General features: G+C 39.0%; 1 long non-coding RNA gene across 1 annotated transcript; it reads right to left on the bottom strand.

The window, feature by feature from the left end:
- Positions 1–6,169: 6,169 nt before the first annotated feature.
- LOC121195369 lies at positions 6,170–6,871 on the bottom strand. The gene is made up of 4 exons (XR_005895464.1): positions 6,747–6,871; positions 6,564–6,657; positions 6,349–6,416; positions 6,170–6,256 (listed from the first exon to the last, which is right to left on the bottom strand). It is a non-coding gene; the product is annotated as an uncharacterized LOC121195369 (long non-coding RNA).
- Between the last annotated feature and the right edge of the window lie 2,691 nt (positions 6,872–9,562).

Genomic DNA, 9,562 nt, shown 5'->3' with positions numbered 1-9,562 from the left:
CAGGTGTTTCATCTGCTTGGAAATTAAATTAAATTCCCTTTGATTCAATGTTGTACAACAACATAACATTGAATCAAAGGGAATTTAATTTAATTTAATTTAATTTGACACTCACAAACAGAAGAAAAGTCATTTTAATGACAAAGTTAAACAGATTTCAAAGATGTGATCTGAATTCATTATTAATATAAAACACAAAACATTCAGGACACATCTAAATCATCAGTGGTGAAGCCAGCTGGTTTGAAAAGTCACATAATTAGATAAATGGAGATCACCTGTGTGCAGCCAAGGGCTTTCAGGTGATTGTAGTATAAATACAGCTGCATCTGGAGGATCCAGCTTTTGGTGAGTGATCAGAGAAACTCTCCACCATGAAGACAGAACAACACTGAGTGTCTCTGAGAAAATGGGATTGAAAAGCAGAAATCAGTGGCTGGATACAAGAGAATTTCCAAGTCACTGAACTTCCCTTGAGGAACAGTTAAACCAATCACTATGAAATGGAAGGAGTGTGACATGGTGAATGATGTGTGTCTGTCTGGAGCAGGCTGTTCTAAAAAACTGACATGTCAGAGAAGAAAACACAAGCAGCTCCAAAGAGTTTCACACCATGTTTGTACTTTCACACTCTGATATTAGCTTTGTTTTTTCTCTCTCTGTCTTGTCCTTTTAACAACCTCCTGCAGCAGGAGTCACATTGAACCTGTCACATCTGATGACTCTTCACTTGTTCATAGACACCAGAAAATAATGAAGGTAATGTGGTTCAGTGCTGAGCCTGATAAACTAAAAGGGTTGCATTCCAGAATAAAGCAGTTCAATATTATTTGGAGGTTAAAGCATCAGAGGTTGAATGAGGTTTGGTACAAAAAAAAATATCAGAATCTCTCCTGACTGACAGCAGCAGGTCTGACATACGGAGGAGAGATGATCTCAGGCAGAGGTTTTATTGATAAGGGAGATAAAAATGTGAACAGGTGCATTAACCAGAGGATCTCACAGTCTTCTCTGTGTATCAGATCATCTGTGGTGTCATGTACTTCAGGAAATGATTTAGTGTTTCAGAGAGTTGTTCCTTTGGAAACATGGAGTCAAGAAAATCAGTTCTGAATCTGACCCTCTGAAGTACAGAGATAAATCTCTGTCAAGTGGATTTAACCAAGCCTTCAACCCTTTGTCCTCAGGATGCTGACCACTGTCATTATCTCCTTTCTGTTCTAACTTTATTACTTTTTTTCTTAAAATAAAATCCTAACCATCCAAAAATATGAAAGGAAACAAATCAATATAGATCTGCCACATATACTTTTAGCATAAGCTGATTCCAACAAAGCTCTTCAGATTCAAAAAGATCATCATTCCTGATACAGACAAACATCCAACATGGAGACTGAAAAGATTTACAAAATACTTCACATAACTATAAATGTTTGAAATATTATCAATTTCTTGAGATTTATTTTGTCAATAACTTTAAAAAGACTTGTTTAAAAAGACTTGTACTGAATATGAGATTTAAAAACCATTATGAAAGTTAAAATAAATAAACAACCTCATGATTCAAACTAATATTCACTGAGATACTTTAGCATTTGGTCAGATTATTAGGAGGTGGTGATGCCTGGAGGAGGGGCTTCTTCTAATCTCCCTGCCACACTTCATTTGCCCTCTAATGAACATTAATCCAAAAGAATAAAAGCAGCTCAGAACCAAATGAAGCATTTAGTTTGGCTCATTTCAAATTTTCTGTGAGACAAGAAAGTTCATAACATTAAAGTCTTTACATGTGGAATAATAACCTCAGCTCATCGTTATGAAATATGGTTTGTTCACTTACAGTGACTTCAGAAAGTAGATCAGTTTTTTTTTTTTTTTTTAACACATTTTCAAATGAACCTTTTGTAATTTCTCATTACGTCTCACCCTCCACCTCTGCCTCACCTGCACTCACTCACTCACTCACTCACTCACTCACTCACTCACTCACTCACTCACTCACTCACTCACTCACACAAATACTTAAACCAGACGTGTCCAAACTGCTGCAGCCGGTGTGGCTGCAGGTTTTTGTTCCAACCAAGCAGCAGCACACCAGACTTGACTCATTCAATCAACTGAACTCAGTCTTCAGGCAGTTGATTGGTCACACTGTGTGCTCTTCATTGGTTGGAACAAAAACCCGCAGCCACAACGGCCCTTTGTGGAACAGTTTGGACACCGCTGACTGCTGAAAATATTTCTAATCACTTACTGATGTCAACATCCATCAGAGAGACTCGTGTGTCATATTTCCTCAGTTATCAGTCGAGCATGTCATTAAAACAACAAGTGACCATGACAAATTCATTCAGCAGCCATAGTGGATACCTGTTAAATCAGAGCATCAGCCTCATATTCTGGACTCCACTTTCCATGTAACTGAAACCCAGAGTAGTAAAAGTAGAGAGGAGAGATGTGTGTGTGTGTGTGTGTGTGTCTGAAAATCTTGATCTTGTGCGCTTAAATATCACATCAAGTTAACAAACATCATCTGAACAAAACATCCCACAAAATGAACTAAACACTGACATGAACTACTAACATGTACTGACTTACTGAAAACCTTGGAGGTGATCTGGACTTTCCTGTAGTTTCCTCTTGTCCTTGTAACAGCAGTAGCTCCTCCCTTCCTTGTCAATAATTGTACAGAAATATCTGAGTGCTTCTTTCTTCCTAAATCATGAGCAAGTCCTGTCCAGTCCAACTGTTTCTGCTCCTGTTTGACTTCTGAACTTGTCTCTGGCTGTGTGTCCACTTACTGCAGCCTGTGACATCAGACTGTAGAATGTTGATACATCAAAGGCATCAAAGGACAAACACACACACACCTGCAGATAGATAGATATATACATACATACATAGATAGATAGATACATAGATACATACATAGATAGATAGATAGATACATAGATACATACATAGATAGATACATAGACAGACACTGCTCACTCTGACACCCCTCACACTCACAGCGAATTAGTTACCTCATGTGCTAAAAATGCAGAGTGTTGTTCCACCAGGGCTGAAGTGAAATCAAGTTTCCTCAGAGTCAATCTCATGTATCAATGATCTTCAACAAGGTTTAACTGACACTTCATCAATGTCATGAACCAGCTCAGAGTTCACAGCAAAAAGAAGAGAGATCACACAAACAGAATGGTGGATAATCAATTACATTTATTTAAAGTAGAGAAAAACATATTGCAAAGTATTGGAAGCTTTGGCATGATGCCCTTCTAATAGCTTCAGTTTGTTTGTCATTAACAAAGTCTCTCGCCTCTACAACAACATATTCTGGGCAGGACTTCAACAACTGTTGATTATTATGCTCATTTAATTCTTGATTTGTAGCAAAAATATGTCAGGCAGAGCTGACCTCACCAGTTTCACAACTAACAACCGCACGTCACTGTCCAGCATCACTGTTCCCTTTGAACACGTTCTAACCCTATTTAACAGCTGTGCAAAAACACAATCTTTTTGCTGCATTATTTCCTTTAATTCTACCACCTTAAATACATTTGTCCATAATGTCTTTCTAACATCATCTACATACAGTGGCTTCCCTTTAACAGGAGGCGGTTAGAAAAAAATCAGCAACCACACTAACATTTCCAAAGGGTGACAGGTCACCACTTTGTTTAATTCACCACAACCTCCCGTGAATATATGCTAACAAACTGTGATCTATCATAGAAATTTAATCTATAATCACAAGCTGTAGATCACGATATCTGGCACGAAGAGAATTTAACTTCTCTTCACCCAAAAGAGCAAACAGCAGCTTAACATTCCTCCATATACTAAGGGTGGTGTGAATGGTTGTTTCAAATTATAAGCAGGAATCCCTGTAGGAGCAGTCAGTAAGACACAAACAGAGTCAGGATGGATACATGTCACTGACAACAATCTCACTGACTCATACTGAATCGCCTTTATCAAATGACTTTTACCAGTACCTGCACCACCAGTAATAAAAACATGCAACGGTGCAGGATTTTTACCATTAACCTTCTCTAAACACCTCTGTCTAATTTGGTAGAAAACAGAAACTGTGCCTCATTAAGAGACCGAACAAGAGCTAAACACAGACTGTGTTCTTTCCTTTAACTCATCTATGCTCTCTAAATGCTCTAATTCCTGCTGTGGACAGAGCTCACACTAAAAATCTTCTACAACACCATCACAATCTATGCTACTCTGAATGTTTTCTAAATCCTCTGTCTCCTTCTCAAACATGCTCCTATTCAGATCAACTACAGACTTAACAGAATGTAGTGATCCATCCCTAAACCTGACCTGGTGTGACTCATAGACCTCCTGAGATTCACAGTTGAAATGGATTAACCGTATATCAACTGTGTGTGGCAGAAACAACTGCAGAATCCTCTGGTAAAACTTCTCAGAACTTCTCTTTGTGAGTGAAAAGTGAGCATAATGGACAACTGCTGGCTGTGTTTGTGTTCTTTTAGCTATAAATCCACAACCATTACTTAATTCTATCCATGACACATTTCTCACTCTTAGACAGGACACAATATTCAGAGGCAAAAGACGCCAGAGACACATCATCAAAAGTGCTGTCATTTGGCCTGTTCTTATTTCTATCAACAAAACCTGTCATCCACATCTCATCTGTAGTAACAGCACCTTCTTCCTCAACACACTCAAAGGCAAACTCATCTTAACTACTTATTGTCCCCTTCAGAGTCTCCTTCAGGTGCATGTTACTCAACCTATAAACTGCCTCCTGAGCACTGACATCCCTGTTGTGTAAATACACACTGCCAAGGCTTTTTAAAGCTTCTTTAGCTTCTTACATTGGCGTCTTTTTGTGCCTCTTTCTGGGCACAACAACAACTTTCCTAACAACAAACCCATCTCTTTCTCTGCCTTAGAGATGTAAGAAATGATATAAACAACACACGCATAAGTGTCCACAACAGACTGGATATCTAAATTCACATTCCAACACTTTAACAAAGGCCTACTATACTGATTAATCTAAGCTTCAGTAACTTGCCGCTTCAACACAACATTGTAACAGCGTATTCCTACACACCCGTTGGTGCGGAGTCTCATATAACTCCTGACTCACACCTACACTATGAAACAACTGTGCTACACTATCAAATGAGCAGTTCTCATCTGAGAGTGCAGTCTTACTGGCAGATAAAATCTAAAATGCTCCTTCTTTCTTCATGATGTTTTGCTTAACAGCACATGCACAAAGAGTTATGTGTGGTGGACAAGTACACTCAACTTCAACCATGTCAGGTTTGTGACTGATAACAGTTCGCTCTGACACTGGCCTAGGGAAGCTGAAACGACACACTGTCTTATTTTTCTTACATGTTTTTGAGTGTTGCTTCGAGTGCTGCTGAACAGATGTGACAGTGTCCAATAATACATCATCATCTGTCCACACTAGTCCACACGTTACATATTTATCAATAAACTGAACTACCTCTTCATCACTATCCCTATCTATCACAGGCGTACCCTCAACTCAAAACAAACAGTGAACATGTGGGGAACCACGCTGCTGAAACTCTATCCTATCAAAATAATCTAATCTTACCAATAGGATGCAATGGAGACATCAAATGGAGACAAGCAAAACCAAGTGGGAACACCAAGCTGATGCACACAGGCCAGTAGGTCACACTGTGCTCCCTGCCAAAAAGCAGGAGTACCTCTAATAGGTTTAAGGAAACGATAACCATCATCAAACTCTAACAATTTCTTCAGAGCTTCTTCATCCTGCAAAAGATTTACTCGTGTTACTTTAATTTAACACGCAACAAAGACCCTTCCATGTTAGAACAAGGCAGCAGATTGGTTGTGTTTACAACGTTGGCAGGAACACAGGTCACTGGTCCATGTACTCCATTTTGCCCCCCTTTGGGCAATGCTAATGGCCTTACTAACAGCCCTGAAAAAAAAAAAAAAAAACTGTTCCCATCACCCACAATCTTCTCTGTCTTACAAGGAGTCCCTAAAGGACCAACAGCAGAAGATGCAGCATCATTGCACAACTATCCATTCAGGAGGGGGTGGTTGTGGAGCAGGAACCTTTCCCTTCACAACTATGCAGGGAACAACCCTTGGCTTAGGAGACACCGGACGCTGCATCTGTGCTGCAGGTGGTGGTGTCTCTAGTTGAAGGTTGGCTGCAGGTTAACCCAGTCCTCATATCATCACTGAGGTGGACCTGCAAAAACAATGAGAAAATAACAGATTATTACCTTCATTGTTACCTATAATTAAGCACTTCCCATATAAATATAAACATATTGTACTTACACCATCAGCCCACCACAGCTCAGGACAGTCCAGAGGGAAGTGGTTTGCTTGGTGGTAATACTCGACTCCTGAACAAAAACAAATCACAGAAAGTTAGACCACTTCAATAGTTATTACAATAATAAAATACATTTCAAATAAACACATTCTCTCATTAAGACATATACGTTATATAAATATAAAACAATTGCACACAGTGGTATAATAATTCATACCAAGACGTGCTGCCACACATTGGAATTCCTGTCGGAGCAACTCCTGATAGTCAGCTTGGATTGTCAAGCACGGCACAAAATCAACCACAAATACCTGCAGAAAACAATCGGCCATCATTACAAAAGTATATTCCACCTACAGATGTTGCTTATATTGAAATAAATAAATAAATAAATAGCTACCTTTGGCCATTTACTTCAAACAGTTGTCAGGTACTGTACAAAAGCTGCTCCTGCCTCATTAACTGTCCTACTGGCTGTCAGGTTGTTCCCAGGAGCTTTGACAGACAGCATCAGGAATCAGAAGACTCACAGAAAGCACAACTTTGGTCCTGAGCATATCAGCACATGCTCCTGGTGTGGACATGACGCCAAAGGACAGGCAACCCCCTGGCATGTTCACAATACCATCTGCAATGGATCGCAAATGGGAGGAAGAACAAGAAGGACAAACTGCAACAAAGGGAGAAACAACATTTCTGTTAGACTGAGAACAAAAAACCCTAACCCAAATGCCCAAAAGCCATTGCTCCGGTTTGTGGTGCCAGCCACTGCCATGACCTGTTATTTGTTTCACAAAATTCTAGCTTAAAAAAAAAACACATCCTGACTGTACTGAGGTGTAACAACAAGTCTGTTGTTGCTCCATCCTCCTCTTCCCTGCCTGGGAGCGACGGTAACCCTTACCACATGGCATCCAATATTTTTAATGTTTCCAGCCTCAGAAACATTAAAAATATTACATGGGTAGGAAGAATCTCTTTACTGACAATGCATGTATAATAAAACAATGACTTCTGTACTCTGTATTACACGATGTATGTTTCTTTCAGGTGGAGAAAACACACTAGCTTGTTAACTCTCATAATACATAAAGGCAAGCAAGACAAAGCCAAACAACGGAGGTAGGATACACTCAGTGTGACATCACACAATAAACAAATGCTACATAGAAAACTCCTAAAAGCACAGCCGTGTATATTTATTTGTTTGTATTCCAGTTTAATGGGTGGTTCGTACATTGCTTTACACATTCAGTTACCTTCCAAAAGCGTTTTCAACTGAAATATACCACTTTTTTTTTTATATACTGCTAAACGACTTTGTGTGTGTTCCTCTCACACACACACACACACACACACAGACAGACAGACACACACACACACACCGCATTCACTCGAGCTACTATGAAAACATTGGAGGTAACACACACTACTAACATGTTCTAACAAACAGGAACACACAAACACTACTTAACATTTATAAAAATGACCATAACACAAGCGAGCTCCAACCACAGAGCTTAGTACTCACCATGAGCGAAGTTCATGTCTGCAACAAAACCATGAAAAAATGTGTGTAAAATGGTGTGTGTGTGTGGAGTGTAATGTGATATGTGATATGTGAGTGTATGTGTGTAAAAAAAAATCCAAAGGAATCCTTCAGTGAAAATCTCAGCAAAAAGCCTCGATCAGTGTTTGTCAGAGAAAACCACGCCAGCAATCGAAAGTGAAGAATATTTATAGGGCATGTTTGGACGAAGACCCGCCAACCAATTAGAGCGTTGCGGAGGTGGGGACTAAACCGGACACACGCAAACAATGAAATAAAGTTTCCAACTGAAAATATGATATCATTTAAAAAAAAAAAACCCATAAATTTAGCCGGTAAATTTCATTTAAAGACAATTTAAAAAAAAGATATGGATTATTAACACCAGGAAAGACTCTCACAGTAAAATCCCAAATGTTTTTACATTCAAAACAATTCTAATTTTATTTCATATCTTCAACATTTCTCCTCTCATGTAAAAATCTTCCTTGTTTTATATTTACATGTGCATACAGAGAAATAAATGATAAATAAATCCTGGTCACTCATTAGGCACAGTGTGAATCCTTAGAATCACAACAAGAACTAAACTATTAAATGAAAACATGGTGAAAAGAAAAGCGGTAACCTAAACTCAAGGCAAAAGTCAAAAACAAAAGGTCAAACTAAATCTACCAGCCAAAACTACATGTAAAAGATAAATCTAAACAAGTACACAAAGGTTAAACTAAGGTCAAACAAAGTTCACCAAGGGCAAAACAGGTGAACTAAGGGCAAAATCAACAATAGTGCCGGTGAGCCTAAAAAGAAGGGGGAGAAACACCATTAACAGAGTTCACACTGAACAGTCACAGGCCAACTCACCACAGGATGTTAAAAACTAGTATCAAAACCCCTAACAAGCAACGCAGCACCTGGACAGCCACAGCAAGGACAGAGCAGGAGGCAGAGAGAGAGACAAAACATCACAGGTGTCTTAGATAACTTGTTCCTGATTAAGAGGAGTTAGGAGGGACTAGCTCAACGCTGCACTCAGCAGCACCACCTAGGGTAGGGGAGGATTCCCCACCACAGAAGGAAAGAAAAAAGATAGAAAAACACAACACAAAACAACAAGAGTCAGTCACACTAACACTTTGCAACGCTCCGTCCACTCACTCACCCACTCAGAGAGAGAGAGAGAGAGAACATTATGTTTACTCTAAGAGTATCATTATATACGTGTATGTTGAGACTGTTATCATTAGTAGTAGTAACAGTAATAGTATTACCTGCGTTAGATGCATCACATGACATGTTCAGACTGTGATAGTTTGTTAATTCATCAGACAGATGAAAAAAGTCTTCAATAAAAACACTGTGGAGCTGAAATATGAATTTAATCATTTTGTCCCAGCAACATAGATGCAAAGTAGATGTCATTCATTTATCATTCTGCTCTCAGGTGTATAACCACAGATGGTTATTATACAAACAATCAGCTGGCTTTATCTTCAGAGATCACCATTGGTTTTTCTTTGTTCAGACTGTTATAACACTTCTAATTGTTTCAGCTGCAGTTATCAGACCTGCTTTCACAATTACTTCTTATTTCAGGCTGAGAGAGAAACTAAGAATCTTGTAAAAGCTGCAGACACAAGAAGTGAATAAAACAAACCTCACTGATC

Source organism: Toxotes jaculatrix, chromosome 16, assembly GCF_017976425.1.
Source record: "Toxotes jaculatrix isolate fToxJac2 chromosome 16, fToxJac2.pri, whole genome shotgun sequence".
Taxonomy (NCBI): domain Eukaryota; kingdom Metazoa; phylum Chordata; class Actinopteri; family Toxotidae; genus Toxotes; species Toxotes jaculatrix.
Note: the sequence above shows the minus strand (reverse complement) of the source record. Positions and strands in the feature narration are given on the sequence as shown.